This window comes from Protomyctophum bolini, assembly GCF_963924005.1.
Source record: "Protomyctophum bolini genome assembly, chromosome: 12".
NCBI lineage: Eukaryota > Metazoa > Chordata > Actinopteri > Myctophiformes > Myctophidae > Protomyctophum > Protomyctophum bolini.
In genome coordinates this window covers 19,484,099-19,501,447 of record NC_137873.1, presented here as the reverse complement: position 1 = coordinate 19,501,447, position 17,349 = coordinate 19,484,099, and the positions used below count along the sequence as shown (strand labels likewise).

General features: G+C 42.7%; 1 protein-coding gene across 3 annotated transcripts in view; it reads right to left on the bottom strand.

The window, feature by feature from the left end:
* The window catches only part of LOC308325898 (partitioning defective 3 homolog), a 261,533-nt gene that overhangs the window by 172,100 nt on the left and 72,084 nt on the right, over positions 1–17,349 (bottom strand). The gene's annotated exons all lie outside the window — the stretch shown is intronic.

Below are 17,349 nucleotides of genomic sequence, written 5' to 3'. Positions count from 1 at the left end.
AAACGTAAGTGTGCCTGCATAGTATTGTGTGTGTGAGTGTGAGTGTGAGTGTGAGTGTGAGTGTGAGTGTGAGTGTGTGTGTGTGTGTGTGTGTGTGTGCGTGTGAGTGTGAGTGTGAGTGTGAGTGTGAGTGTGTGTGTGTGTGTGTGTGTGTGAGTGCGTGTGTGTGCAGGTGTCAAGTGGTGCTCCGCTACTTCCCTCATTAAATCCAAGTGATGGAACTAGCTTCACGGCCTCGACAGAAGCGCTGAGTCAGCACAAAACCTGCTCCCTCATGACCACCGCACGCACACACACACATGCTCTTACAGCACCATATGGCTGGCATTACCGAGCAATCTGCGCACGCACACACACACACACACACACACACACACACACACACACACACACACACACACACACACACCTATCTCACAAGCCCACAGAGTTAATTGTCACAGTAAATAACTACAAGACTATAAGATATTATTACAAACCATAAAGGATAATATATGATCATCTGTGTGACAAGAGTATCTGATGCTTCAATATTAACCCCATGCATTGCTGAACGGAGTCCCCCAGGGCGCTATGCTAGTGTATCACCTGTTTTCGCTCTGACATTAAATATCTTCTTTTCCCCAGGATACGGATAGCGGGGTTGAAGTGGTTTTAATCTGCTAAAGTAATTGCAAAGGCAGTGCCAGGGACTCCCAGACAAGATTCAAATGTCGTTCAAATGTAAAAAAAAAAAATACAAAATACAAATCACCACACGGGGTGGGATTGGCAGTGACCCAAGCACACATGAGGAATGTGGGACAGACTGAATTTGGGGGAGAAATAAAAAAGAAAAAGGAGAAAAGAAATCCCAAAGCTCCCAAATGGTTTGTAATCAACTCCACTTGTTATTGAAAGCCAATTTGTTTACACGCTGTGAATTATTTATCCACCGCGATAATATCAGGAGAACAATTATTACACTCTATTATACATAAATACAGCTCAGTGAAATGTTAGGGAGGAAAGAGGAAAACAAGAAAGGGACGGGAACAAAAGATGGAAGAAAAGAACAAAGCACATGGCTTAAAGCCTGAGGGATACTGCTGGGAACACAGCCTTCACATTATTAAGTTGTTTTATACACTTAAAGTGACTCACGCGGTACCGTGTCTTTTAGTGATGTTGGGGAGATTCAAAGCAGAGTAAAGCTTTTTACAACCATGTAGCTAACGAACTGCAGACAGTTATGAAAATCTTTCGCTTACAGAATCAGTTACAGTGAAAGGCTTGGGTAAAAGTACAGCTAAGAGGTACAGTAATTCTCTCAATCGAGCACAGATGGATTTTTTCTTTTTTTTTTTGGCCGGATTCCTGGCTGTTTCACATCAACAATGTAATGTTAGCACTGTTGCTCTCTGAGGCCTCAACTCAAAACAAGTCAATGACAGGATGTGTGCTGTTTTTATAAAGCACAAAGGGTCATTAATAATATCTGTCACATACTATGGTCTTCCTCGTCAAAATGTTAAAGACAAACTAAATGTAAAGAGAAGAGATACAGCACTGTGGTGGGATTCATTATGGCCAGATCTTGCGAGAGAAACACGCAACCAGGTCTAAGCAACCTGAAAAGAAGCGACTAGGCCACATGAGCACTACAAACTTTGTATTTAAATATTAAGCTATTTGAAAATAGCAGATCTACAAGCTCACAGCACACAACAGGGCAGTGCGTCACATCGCGACGTGTTGTGAGCTTGTACATCTGCTATATTCCAAAGAAAATTGAGAAATTATTAACACCACAAATATTATACAGATATCCCTGCCTGGTTCAAAATATTTTCAGATGGGGGTCTGTGGCGAAATCCAGAAACTTTGGCAGAAACTTTGTTTATGTTTTGCTCTATCTGATCAACAATGTATGTGAAATGAACTGATACTCAACATGAAAGGGCCATGATCTACCATTCAAACTACTTTTTCACACACGCTGGCAAGCAAGCACGCACACGCACTCAGAAAATCCATTTGCCATCATTGAAACCAACAACTTGTGCCGATTGATTTCATCAGCAGCTTTTGTTTGGTAATTTAGGAGAGCTATATGTAACAGATAGCTCCCCAAGGACTCTCTCTCTCTGTCTACAGTATGGATGTATGTATAGCTGTGGTTGGATGTGAAGCTGGACTCAACGCTTGTCTATGTGTGATTCTACAGCCACTAGTCACAGCTAATTATTGCTAGCCTGTGTTGACAAGCAGATGCTTGAGCCCACCCCTTCCACCATGGGAGAACACACACACACACACACACACACACACACACACACACACACACACACACACACACACACACACACACACACACACACACACACACACACACACACACACACACACACACACACACAGTCTACAGCAGCGGCACACCCACACTTGCATGTGCAGTCTGCACACACGTATAAGTGGAAGGTCACAAAGTATCATAGCATGACAAGTAGTGAGCTTGTAGATCTTCAATTTCCGGTGTGCAACAAGTATAACTCAGGGAAAAACACAAACACTAAACCTGACTCTTAACCATAACCCCAACCTGAATCCTTTCCTAATTGTACGCCTACTGGTAGTACTGGCACAGTAAAAATGTGTTTTAACCATAAAACAACCATTTATCTTATGCCTAACAATGTCCATTTACTGTACTGGCAGGGACCATTTGGTCCTCGCAAGCATAGTAATACAAATACACACACGCGTGCGTGCGTGCGCACATGTACACACACACACACACACACGTGCGCACACGTGCGTGCATGCATGTGCACACCAACGTGCATGTGCGCACACACACACACACACACAATTTCTCTTTCAACATTGATTTCTAAATATACACATCCTGTGGTTTCCTCAGGCGAAGACCACCCCTGTTGATCGCATATCACCTTTGTGTGTGTGTGTGTGTGTGTGTGTGTGTGTGTGTGTGTGTGTGTGTGTGTGTGTGTGTGTGTGTGTGTGTGAATGCGTGGACAAGGTATTATTGGCTGTGATGTGCAACATGTGCACTGGACTCGGTGCATGTGCAGCTTTTGCAAACAAGTGTCAATCACTAGTTTGTTTCAATCTGCAGGGAGAGCCAGGTGGGTGGAAATACCACACCGGAGCGAGCGAGTGCACTCCGGTGTGGTATTTCCGAATGCGCCCTTTGTTATTATAAATAATTAAAATAGAATAGAATAGAAATAGTAATAGAAAAAAGTTCACAACACGCTGCATCGGCTGTGTGACAATCTTATGACGAAGGCATTCATCTGCAGAAATAAAACAAAAAGTTGAACTAACTATACACGGTTAATGCCTGACATCGATGATATTTGAGCCGTACTCGTAGTTGAGCTTCAATAATCTTTTATCCACCAATAAGCACACCAAGCTGGCTATGTTTTAAGGTTAAAATACGCAACCCTAACCCCATACGTACCCCCCCCCCATATGAAAATCACAATGGAACATTTGACTCAGTGAGTATTTCCACAGTCACTTCCAGCTCATAAATCATTTTCTTGAGTCATGCTGCAACAATACGCTGGCAGGCAGGCCGAAGAGAAGGAACCAAAAGGTCTCTCAAAGGGGAATTAATTTCTGAAGGGGCAGGGGGGGGGGGGGGGGGGGCTGGGGGGCTGCTCACTCAGCATCATCCTCATGTAAACCCTCTGGTCTTCCAAAATACCCAGTTTTCTTTTGCATTGTAGACATGAGTGGCCAGGTGAAAGATCTCTCTCCATTTCCCTAATGTCCTCTATTTTTTTAGAGGGCTGATTCACTTCCTTTCCGTGTAAACCGTCACGTTAAATCTTTACACAGACATCTGATGTTACGTGGATAACGGTCAAGTGCCATTGTTTCGTATACTGTGCTTCATGGTCATTCAAATGATTGAATCCACACATGGAGGGGAAGAGAGAAGAGGAGAGGAGAGGAGAGGAGAGGAGAGGAGAGGAGAGGAGAGGAGAGGAGAGGAGAGGAGAGGAGAGGAGAGGCGGGGAGGAGAGGAGAGGAGAGGGAGAGGCAGTGGGGGGTAGCCTATCAATCATTTGACACCACGGTCATAGTAGCCTGAAAGAGACCTATGCTTTCTGGGCATAGAGGGGCCATAGACAGATAAAGGTAGACTCTGAGGCGTGTGTTCTCCAGAGGGGGCAAAGCTTCCCGAGATTCCTTGCAAAGCTTAGCGGAAGTATGAGCGGTGCGTCTGGCAAAGTCTGACAAAGGTCTGACAAAGTCCCGGAAAAGATGCGCTGTGATTGGCTAGTAGACACTTGAGTGGCAGCGTGGAGTAGCGTGCCTTCCACACTTCTGTCACACTGCCGCCCCTGGGCAACTTCCTACTGGTTCACCAACCTATGCACCCCTCTGCTCCCGACTCCACACAGAGGAGAACATTGATGTCACCACATTTGGAGCGACGCCCCTCTGCACTCTTATTGGTTAGTGAAAATACGAGAGTACAACGCATGCCAGTTCTCATGCTTGTCTCGCCCAGTCGTTTTTTTCCTCCTTTGAAAACCAAACGACTGCGGTCTCCGAGGCTACAGTCATAGTGGCCATTACGTAGAACTAGAAAAAAGGAAGAGAAGCAAGCACTCAAAAGGGTAGTCCAAAATAACAAACGGTAGAGTTCATAGCACTCACGTTATATCCGATAGGATTCTTATTTATTTTTCATTTCTCCCCCAGCAGCAAAACAACAAACGGACGTTTCGGCTATAACTAGAAAAGCCAGGCCAAGTACAATACTGATCGGATACAGACATATCAATAGATTTTCTGTAGCTCTGGTTGCAATACCGTAACTGCAATATCAGGGACGTGGGCCTATTATTCATTTTCTATTAAAACAGATCATTAATCGGATTTACCCAGGTTAGGTTTAAAACAATCCGTTTGGACACTTGGAAAAAGGTTCCCGCATCACCAACAGCTCATTTTTTACATTTATGTAATGCTGAAATGTGGCATTTTGACCTTAGAGACGCAAAAGTAAATCATCTCTTCAGGGCAGCCTACTGGCCATTCCCCACCAAGTTTCACTAAAGTCCATCAATCCATTCGCAAGTTTGTTTGTATTTCACATACTTAAGTTACAATACCCTACACTCCCATGTTGTAAAACAAGATGACCTAGAATCTACAGGTACCTCGTCTGACCAGAGTTACTTTGGTGATTTATTTGATTGGACATTAATTCTTTATTAAAGAAATCAATATGAAACGGATGCTTTGAGCCAAAACATTGGAGAAATGGAGATGCATGACTCCTGAGTAGACTTTCACTTAAGCGAACAAACGATTAATAAAAAGAGCACTTTTTTTCCCCTTAAGTGAAGGAGAAAGGTTAAAGATTTGAAAGATTTGACAAGAGCTACAATTACAGCATTTGGACTCGGAGGTGTAATGGATATATCAGGGTGGTGAAAGCTGCTCATCAGGCCAGCAGACAGGGAGATGGAAGCACTTTCTCCTTTTTCATATACGTTCCACTTTCTGCCTTCCTTTCCACAAGGCCCTGCTGGATTTGCGACTTTAATAACTTTCCCAGCATTTCAACAGCTTTTACAATAACATGCGGGTGGGGGAGAGAGTGGCAGGCGGGCCAATTCCCTTAGTTTCACTTCTATTTGTCTCACAGATTCAACGGAGACAAATGAACAGAAGGCTGTGTATCATGCAGACCGTGTAGTTTATATGTGTGTTATGTAGTGTACAGCACAGTACAGCAGCTTCTAGTTCTAACAAATAATGGGTGCCAAGTTGCCAACTGTATACCGTTGTAATGTGGTACAACGTGTTATTGTATTATCTTTTTCTGTTCTTTTCTTTTTATTTCTAATAATGTAATGATCATACTTGTTTATTTGCATTGATTGTCTTATTTCTTGTATTTAAAGTGAGTTAAACATCTAAGAATACAAGGATACTGATGTAGTGGGGTTTGTGTGAGCCTTTGCGTATGTCCTTGATTTGTTTGTTCTGTGTTGTTGGATTGTTTTCTTGTTGTACGTTGTGCCCTGAGAGTTGCTGGAACTCGAGGGGCATAATTATCCTCTAGTGAAATTTCAAATAAAATAAATAAAAATGGCCTATTTTATAGCCTACTATTCCACATAAAAACATGTGAAAATAGTTGTCACAACAAGCTCACAACAGAGACACATCTTAAGATAATTCTGATATTTGTGTTGACATTCCCAAAATAGGGTCCCAAAATAGAGACGTCAACTTGCCAAGTTGGTTGTCTGTCCGTCTGTGGGTTTTATGAATATTTAGAGACGAGGGAAAGGTAATTTCCCACACTGTAACTCTGCTGTCAGTAGAAAGAGCCTGATGAATAACCCAGTGGGTCCAAACGTTGTCATACTGTTTTTTTTACTTTAACCATTATTTAAACTTTAGCTGTCGAAAAATAGCAGATCTACAAGCTTATAGAACGCACAGAGTGCTGCGCTACGAGCTTGTAGATCTGCTCTCTTTGAAAAATCATGAAAATGTGGCACAAATATTTGAATATAATATATTCAAAGATTTGTGCCACATTTTCATGATTGAAAGAATAATATTATTATTCTTTCACAGCGAACGTTTTTAACTCAAATATTTGCTTCTGGGGAGGGTCCCTGGAACGCACATTTTCAGATGGGAGTGTGCGGCCAAATACCTATAACTCTGGGGGTCGTTGACATGAAATACTTTTAGCACCACTGGCATAGAAACATAGGCTTTTCAGAAAACTGTCATGAAGACATTTTGTAGAATCTGGTCTCAGGTCTTAAACTTAAAGGGTTTTCTACTGGGAGCTGAACTTCCTTTACTTCTTCTCCAATGTACGTATTGTTGTTCAGGACCTGAAAAGTCCTGAACAGGGGGGGGGGGGGGGGGGGGGTTGTTGCTTGCTTACCTTTGAATTAAAAATGTATACATATTTCACCTATGCGTATGTATTAACACAAGGTTGTGACTAAATAATAATGACATTTGATCCATTGGAACACAGATTTATTTTTCTCCATTTTGTAAAAAGTAAGCGTTTTGGACATACAATGTTTCCTCCCGACAGCGACTATTATAAAGCATACATTTCATTTGCACCGACACAATCCTACATGCAGCCAAAAAGGCACACGCAAAACAAATGCATGCGTGACCACGTATGGTAATGTGCTAATGTGAGCTCTCAGGGCCCAAAAGGACAGTGGTTTGGACTTGTGGTGGATGGAGCTACGATTAGCTGAGCAACCCCACACTCCCACTGAGACATACTGCTATTTCACCACGCAGAGGCCTTGACCGGAATGACTTACAGTACCACCAGAGACCATTTCTCCTTAGGTTTCCATATTCTATGTAAGGACTTGCATGGTTTGTATTATTGCCGTTGAGCAGAACACCTCTAATTCCATTTTTTTTTTTCAAGTTAATTAACGCCTTACTTTATCAAAGATAGCAGATCCAGAAGCTCGAAAACGCTACTCGCTGCTTGTTACTTTTGCTCATTTGAATCCTGAAAAGTAACAGTCATGGACATATGGGTTTCCAACCGACAGAGACAATATTTATTTGTTCCTGAAAACGGGAGCAAACACACCGACACACACATTACGTACGTATGCCCCACCACTCACCCACAAACATGGACAAGACATAAGGTAAGTAGAGTATACACACTAACAGATGTGCACACAAACAAACACATGTTTTCAAGTGGTGACATCACCTGTGCAATCACACACAATCAGCAACACATCTGTACACAGTAAAAATTAACTGACGTGGTTATTATCATGGATATTGTGTGCGCACACACACACACACACACACACACACACACACACACACACACACACACCTCGCGCAGCCCCACACACACACACAGCTTCGCGCAGCCACACACAAATCAACTACACATGCACATCGCAGGCCCCAGTGGAGCAGATTAGTTGGGAGTCAAGACAACAACAATCCGAGAGCTGGCGTGGAACAATCAAACTCAGCACAATGACTCGGTATCCCATTCCCTTTCACTCTAATAGACAACAGAAACCATGTGCGGAAGGCAAGGGGTCGCCTGATTCAGGGCCAAACTGGAATAAAGGGAGAAGAGATGGAGATGGAGATGGTGAATGCATGCAAAAGAGATGCAAACACTTACTGTATATGAAACTAGGTTGATTTAATGTAGTTTAAAAAGCATTAAACTAGCCTTGCCTACTAACTGTACATGTATACAACATGTATTTCTAACAGCTAATGAATGGTTTTGTAAGCCAGTTATTTTCCAAATTGCAATGTGATATAGCTGTTTACACAATGCTATATTCCGTCCAAAACGGTACACAATTGATTTGTAAACGTTTCGTGCCAGTAAAGCTCCATTGAATTAAATAGAATTCTATACAGGACTAAAATACAGAATAAATGAAGCTATCTGTCAGAAAAGGCCAGGACTGACTTGAAAGCCTGAATTAATGTGTTCTTGCCGTTTCTGTCTGAGTAGCCTTTCATTGGGACGAGTGAAAAGGCCTGTTCTCCAAGCAGACACATCTGCTAGCCAACTTAACTCTGACAGATTAAATGGAACGATGGTGGATACTGGAGCTTCAGGAGAATAGTTGGTGACAGCATCGCACCAGAGTGACAGAGTGTTTCAAGTAAAGGTGCTGATACACCCCCCCCCCCCCCACACACACACACACACACACACACACACACACCCTGAGGATATTTCTCTTTACAAATGAAAGTTCACGTATAACCTTACTGACAACATTCCGTCAATGGAAAACGCAGGTGCTAACAATTCTCAGGGTTCCCCGTGGATCTCCAATTTGGAGAGCAAAATGCATGAATACTGCTTTGTCAGCAATTCATATTCCTACTGTAACCTTACGCCCGATTAATTTACACGTGTATCTGATCTACTGCAGTGCACAGAGAGTCTGTAGATCCTACTATTTTGCCAATACTTACAATATCCAGCCCACAGGTTGGGAATCGCTGAATTTGAGTGTTCGATCCATGAATATCATGGTGTGTTATGCTCTGAAGTGTCAAGGTTAAAACGCTGAGGAAAGAACTGAAATCGTGACTGTTTGTTAGTCAGACTGCTGTCAGTGTGGTGTATTAAAAAAACTAATTCTGTGAGTCCGGACGGTTTCTGAATATCAATAGATTAAGACCTAAGGGCGATTCTACAAAAATATACAGTAGCAATATAGGTGTTTCAGAAAACTATTTTCTGAAACACCTATATTGCTACTGTATATCAATGGTGCTCAAACTTTTACATGTCAAGGACCCCCAAAATGATATGAATTTGGCCACCGACCAGCCATCTCAAAATATGTTGTCACAGAGACCCCAGAAGCATTAGAAGATTTGATTTTTTTTTTTTTTAATAATATATATTCCAAGATTTTAAGAAATTTCATAGCGTGGCATGCAGTGACATGAGATATACAAGCTTTGAGCTTGTTTATCTGCTATTATTTTTTTATAGCAAACGCTAAGATCTAAAATGAGACAGATACTTTCCCGGTTTTAATGGGTTAAAACCTTTTGCAACACATACATTTAATATACTAATAATATTTAAATCCCTCAATCAGTTCTCAACCTTTTCTGAGCACTCAACCCCCTCTTTCTCAAAGGTTAAACCGAAGTACCCTCAATGATTTAAAATGTTAAATGCTTTACTCAATAGGAATAAATGTTTTAATTGCAGATTTAAAAGCCAGGCTGCACAAGAAGTTTAAACCCTCTGTCTCACTCACACTTGTATTACAAGTACAGGGCATTACAACCACATTTGCACGGAATATATAAATGAAATTAAGTGAAATAAATACAAAATGTTCCTGAACGATTTGGCCAACTCCCTGCAGTACTGACAAGTAACACCCTATACCTATAGGGGTTCACACACCCATGGTGGAGAAACCCTAACCTAACTGGACTTGACTTTACATGTCCCCTACAGCACAAACGGAGCATTAGCATTCTGTAGTGTAATCATTGCTCGACCACCACCGAGATGAATGCCACCGAGCCATGTTCTATTGGGGGCAGGGCTAAAACAGCTAGTCAGCAGGCTAATGAGGTCCATACATCACGCCTTATCAGCCCTGATCACATCCCAAGCTATATTTAGAGCCCTTAGCTTCAATTAACTACTTTATTTTTTTCCCCCGCCAGGCCAATCAACACTTAGCTGGGGACACTACGTAAAGTGTGACTGATTGTTCGTGTGTGTGTGTGTGTGTGTGTGTGTGTGTGTGTGTGTGTGTGTGTGTGTGTGTGTGTGTGTGTGTGTGTGTGACCTGAAAGAGAAATTAGATTTTTTGCCTGGGACCCAATCTCGTGAAAATAGCAGATCTACAGGTATACAAGCTCAAAACATATGGCTTCGTGCTTTGTTGTCTAATTTATAGGATTTCTTAATGAAATTACTGAAAATAAATCGTTGAATCGAGTGTCTTTCTCTGTACGCACAGTCGCACGCGAGTGCGTGTGTGTGCGTGTGGGTGTGTGAGAGTGTGTGTGGGTGTGTGAGAGTGTGTGTGGCAGCACCTGGCTGATCTCAGCTCTCTGGCTGAGCCAGTGTGATTGTGTTGCACAATGACGTGGCCAACAGCCAAGAGGAAACTTTTTCCAACAGCGCCTCAAACTTATTTTTTTGGACCAGCGCCCACCCATCCTATATGTATAGTGTCCCTACCACCCCCTACACAGCACAGCACACACCCAATTAAATTCTATAGGCTATAGCTTGCTGTGAACATTTATGTTTATTTATTGCTCTGTGCTTTAGAAGACCTCTCTCAGAATGCCAAATAAATGACTTTATATTAAACTGCACTGTTCGAATAGGATTATTGGGCTATTTCCTGCCTGCTGCGTGTGTATGCATGTTTAAGTGCATGCATGCGACTAGAGGGAACTAGGTATTCTTTTGGTGCGTGAGATAATGCAAGTGTGTGTTTGTGTGTGTGTGTGTGTGTGTGTGTGTGTGTGTGTGTGTCAGTAGATTGACCCACATTAGCGTCCACTCTCTGACAGGGTGGGGCGGGAGGTAGTGGAGGTGGGTGGGTGGGTGGGTGGGTGAGTGGGTTGTCTCTGGAGTGACGGGGGCGTAATGAGAAATTATGGTAGTGCTGAGGTGTCCAGAAAGAGAGGAGACAGGGCTGAAGCTGGGGGCTTTCACAGCAATTACCTCTCATTCCTACTCTTTCATTACACGGCCTCTCCTCCTCGCTCTGGATTAGGAAATATCAGCGCTGAAATACCACAGGGGTCTGCTGGGATTAACGGTCCATCTGAGCAACGCTCCCGGGAGAAAGTTGCACGCACGATGCATGCACTGTAGATGTGTAACATGCGCACACACACTCACTATAAACCCTTATTAATTAATCAAAGTTAAGCGAGGGAGGGGAGATGTTGAGCAGAAGGTTTTCCAAATTGTCCCCGATTTCGTTTTCCTACTGGGTCAATTGGCTTGGCCCTGATTTAGCCAACAGAACTGACTGCACTATAGGAAAGAATTGGTCATGTCCATGTGTTAATTTGTCAAGGACAAGGGCTTGAAAAATATATAATTCATGAATGTGATCATAACCCGGTTTTCCGGATTCGTTACATTTAATTTCAATTTTGTGATTAATCAAATTCCCCTAAAAATGTGTCAGTTTGGAGATTTGAAATATTACGGTCATTATCCACCGACTTGAGAACTGCAGAGCTGAAGTTTGTAATCTCAGTAAGCCTGATTCATACTTAGTCGTATGGCGGTGTCCCCAAAAATTGCGGATCTACAAGCTCACAAACAAGGCACGACGCAACTTTGTGTGACAAAGGTTATAGATCTGCACCGTCGTGGTGCGATGGAATAACAAAAAATGCAGGTCACGGCTTCTGGTTTTATTGAAAGTAAATTCCGTCCAAAACCTCATTTATACTTGGTCGCACGTCGGTGTTGCAAGCTCACACGCATCACATTAGTGACACGATGTGAGCTTGCAGATCTGCTATTTTACGGAGCACGGCACCGCCGGCGCGCAACTAAGCATGAATCAGGCTTTAAGCTGGGAGGGAACATCAGGTGGATTTTTAAGAAGTGTAGCTTTAGACTTAAACCCATATCAGTGGTACAGGGGCTTATCTGGGTTTCTCATGTTCTCTCACATTGCTGTGCGTGTGCTTGTGTGTGTGTGTGTGTGTGTGTGTGTGTGTGTGTGTGTGTGTGTGTGTGTGTGTGTGTGTGTTTTGACTTGCACACTGGTCTGCCTTGGGCACAATACATTTGAAAACTACTACTACAAACTAGTATATGTGCGTGTAGTACTGCATACACTTTTGCATTTACAGTTCACCACATCCGCTCGTGTTCACATTATTGTGCAAGAACGGAAATCAATGCCCTATTACATTATGGAACTCCTACAGGTATATCGACAACACCAACAAACACCTGCAGAGAGAGAGAGAGAGAGAGAGAGAGAGAGAGAGAGAGAGAGAGAGAGAGAGAGACACAGACAGACGAAAGCAGTGCATTTCTCTCTCAACCACCACACACACATCCTGAACACCGGGAGTGAATTCCCCAGTGTCAGAAATCTAATTAAAGTCTCCGTAAAGCAGAGGCTGGAATCAAAGTGTCACATCAAAGCCTCACTGGGGACACACTGACACAAATCAATAACACACACGCAGAGAGAGAGAGAGAGAGAGAGAGAGAGAGAGAGAGAGAGAGAGAGAGAGAGAGAGAGAGAGAGAGAGAGAGAGAGAGAGAGAGAGACACACAGAGAGACGGAGACAGACAGAGAGATGTCAGATCCCAGTGCTGGCTCTCTCTGTCCATCCTGTTGACAGCTACTGTAACTCTTAGAGCACCAGGATCACTAGCAACAAACGGCTCACCTTTACCGTAGTGTCTGACTGTGTACGCTACTGTGTGATGGGTGAGAAGGTGAGAGGCAGTGTCCATCTAGCTGTCTACCCATCCATCCATCCATCTATCTATCCCCTGTTCATGTCACTGGACTGATCCATCAGTCTATTTAGCCATCCATGGGCCGACCTATCCATCTACGTAGCTTAGTTTGTCTTTTCTTCTACACCATAAAATCTAGTGAATTTAACTAAAACTATCTGTCCATCAAAATATTTATCTATCAGTATACTCTCTCTATTCTAACTATGCCTCCAGTATCCATTATCATTATTGAGCCCAAGGACCCTCTACCCTATTTGTAGGAGATTATTATTCCTGGTGTGCTTTAGTATCTACAGTTTAGATACATGTACAGTACATGGGTATCCCGTATTTACTGCATAATATTATATGCTGACTTTTGCGTGGCGTTTGCGTGCGTCTGATTAAGTATGGCATTCATTTATAATAAAAAGAAAAGGTAAAATATGGAGATTAGAGGTTTCTGCCAGACAGAAACGATGTCCAACTCCAGCGGGCGCAGGCCTTTTAACTTTCGGACTTTGCCAGAACGTTATACGATAAGAGTTAAAATGGCAGAGGGACCAGTAAAGGGACCAGTAAAGCCGCGTGTGGAGCAAAATGTGGCAGGAACATGAAGCGGGGATCACTGAACCCCGATGGAATGTCCTGCATGATTGACAGGTGAACTTTTGAGGCCAGAGGAATGGAAAATGACTTACCTGGTGAAAGAGAACAGCATGTCCCACGGAACACAGGCATGGACGGACAGATGGAGGGAGACAGGGCGGGAGGGAGGGAGAGGGAAACAGGAGAGAGGACAATTAGATAAGTGGTCTCATAAATGGAAAAAGAAAACCCCCAAAACATTATGTGGTTGAGTGAATATTGATTCAGTCAGGAAACGTACTCCTTCATCTAGGATGGTACGGTAATATAAAACATCCATGATAGCACAGTTTGTCTGTGAAGAGTTGGTTTCCAGATGTTGGACATTACATGACCGTTACATGTACTGAATTAATTACAACGTATTGTTCGACAACGATACAACGCTTCAAGTGAGAACTTTGTGAACTTTTGGTGTCATTTTCAACCAAAGGAGCTTTGAGCCAATCCCACCAGAGCCTTCTTCTACAATCTACAGTGCCCCCAAACTGCAGAGTTGACAACAGTCAGTCCTCCCCCCCCACCCCCCATTTCTTTCTCTCTCTCTCTGTCTTCTAGAAATCCCTTTGACGAAATGTGATCGATGCAGCATTGTGTGTTCTGTGAGCGGAACGATTTCACTCTGCAGTCTAAAAAAAAGAAATAGGACAGTCAGAAACATTACACTAACCCCCCTGGGTGGGAAGTTTTGAATGCAGGAAAAGTAAACTTATCCTCAAATTCTCTCCACTCTCTTGCCAACACCACCAGCCTTTCTGAAGTGGCGGTACGTCATTTCTTGTTGAAACGGTTGCGTTGTGAATTGGAATTGACACTTCTCCTTCTTGACACATTTGTGTTTAGCACTGGACTAAAACAGACATTTTTGTTTAGCTCTAACGCCAAACCGAAGTTGTCATGTCCACCAAAAAGTCCCCCAAGTTTAAAGGCTGAAAGTAACCAATTGTTCTTTTAAGACGTCATACTCAATACAATACAGTCAAGAGAGGAAAACACAGCTGGTTAATTAAATCCCACCCACAGCGTTTCTTCAACCACTAAGAGCCTGATATGTCTGCTGTCTGAGGAAACCACCTAACTCCAAAATGTCAATTTTTCATGAAAAAAACATCCAACTCAAGTGGAGCCGAAGAATATATTATTTTAATACTTTTCATTGGTTCAATATTTATTTTTAACCAACAGACATAAAGGCACTGATAAAGGCAATAGCACTGATTTATTAAAAGAAAAATAGATGGCTGAACGGGTGGAATTAGCTGTTTTAGCAGATAGTTTGAGTTTGATTTTTTCATACTTTCCATCGGTTCAATATCTTTTTTGGAACCAACATACAGACGTAAAGGTTGTTCATTAGCATTTATGAAAACGAAAACATGCAGTTCTTCCAGACAGCAACGATATATTTAGTTGACCAGGTCAACTAAATAATAAAGTTAATTAAATTAAAGGGTCCCACCTAGGGTTCTACTCAATCTACTGTATACTACTGTAGGTCCGCTCTTTTATTCCTTCAACACCAACTCTTAACCGCAACAATAGCCAACGTACAAGCTCCTAACATGTCACCCTTTTCACAGAATATTCATCCCCAGAATAGGAACGCTGGGGTTCATCTGCTTAAAGACACCAATACAGTGACTTTAATACAATGAATAAAGCAAGGCAAGAGAGGAGAGATAACAGAAACCTCCTACAGTACCAAGGGAATAGAAAGACCAGAAATGAGAGCCGAGAAAGGAGGGGTCTGGCGTGTCGTCGTCGTTGGAATAAGCACTTTTTTCCACTGTTGCACAGACAGCAGAAATGAATGCCCATTGTAAATGCATAAAGTGTGCATGTATGTACCGTACGAGTGTGTGTGGAAGGGTGGACAAAGTGGCTAATTTGCTGCGTTAACAAAAGGAGTGTGTATGACAGCTGGGTAGCAAAGTGTTTTGTGTGTGTGTGCATGTGTGCACATGTGCGCATGCGTGCGTGCTGTGAAGGGTTTAGTATGGATGCTTGATATGAACGGCAGAAAGGAATACATGTGAGAGGAGATCCTCTCTCCTCTCACATGGACCTCTGCCATTCAATTGAACACAATGAATCGAATCACAATGAGCTTGTAGATTAGCTTTTTTGCCGAATGTTCACAGGCGTCCAGGACACTTTGGACACCAGGAAGACTAACGGGTGTTTAGGCATCAGCTAATGAGGATTTATTTTAATAAACTATTATATTAAACAGGCAGTTCCATCTGTGTACCTTCTTTCTAGGGTCACAAGAGTTATTGCCTGGATACAACAAAATCCTTAGTGTTAATATGGGTTTATTAACATGTAAGCTACTGTACAAAGATGCAATTGCATCTTTGTAGCTGAAACCAGCTCAACTTCTTTGTAGCTTTGTAACTGTTGTAGCTTTTCCAGTTTCTAGTTTCTTTGTATCTTCATGTCGCTGGCTTCCATTGAAAAGGAATGCTAGCCTGTATCTTTGTAGATGCCAGTGTGGACGCAGTATTAGAGTTGTTCATTCTGTTCCAACTACCTGAGATATAAAATCTGAACACACACACAGAAGGGATTAGCTAGCAGGTTTTGAGCATAGCTCAACAGGAACATAAGAAGAGTGTGACAGGGAAAGAAAACAAAGCAATCCTTTGAGCAATCCAACTCAGTACTTAACAAGACTTTTTCCTTTTTTTGTGGTGTGTGGCACATGGTGATGGGCAAGGGGATGCTGTTGTCTGCCCATCTGCCTCCATATCCAGGCTTTTCCTCGTTGATCCATCTGGCAGTGTAGCGAGCTCAGCGCTACAGCCGAGCATGGTATTAGCCAAACATGGCTCCACGAGACAACAGAAAGCCCTTAGCATAAGGTGGGAAGAGCTCAGACTGGGCATGGAGTCAGAACATATCACAGGCCCACTTGAAACACATATGGTCCCCCGGTACAGTCAGTGTGTGTGTGTGTGTGTGTGTGTGTGTGTGTGTGTGTGTGTGTGTGTGTGAGAGAATAGAATATACTGGAATATGCTATGTGAAATTTGTGAATACATATTTATGTCAAGAGTGAATGATTACATCGATTGGCAAGTGAAAGTTCTTGCGTGTGCTTTTACATGTTATTTTTATAAACTTGGTGTGTGTGTGTGTGTGTGTGTGTGTGTGTGTGTGTGTGTGTGTGTGTGTGTGTGTGTGTGTGTGTGTGTGTGTGTGTGTGTGTCCAAGTGAACGTCCGTGTTTGCCCTATGTCTAACCCCACATCCTTACTGAGCCGTCTCTCGATACGTCTCAGAGAAAAAGTCTCACACCAAACGTACGTTCCCATGACCGGCGTGAGAACCACCATTCTGGCAATTACGAAATTACTGCGCTTATTTTCGCCACATTGCGAAGCCGTCTTTAGATAAAGCCTGGTAGATTTCAGCTGTCAAGAGTACAGGAGAGAGACGGGGAAGAGAGAGAGAGAGAGAGAGAGAGAGGGGGGGGATGGATAATCTGACCCTGATTATAAATTAGGAGTAAGTAAGTAAGTATAGATAGATAAGGTAGATATTGTATCAGGAATGAGCAGAGAAGGAAAAATAGAGAAAGAATTTAACTTGGAAGGCCCCCAAATCCCCCCAAAAAACAAAAAAACAAAGAGAGGGAAAGAGAAAAGCAGGAGAAAGTGAGAGAGGGAAGGATCTAAATGTGTC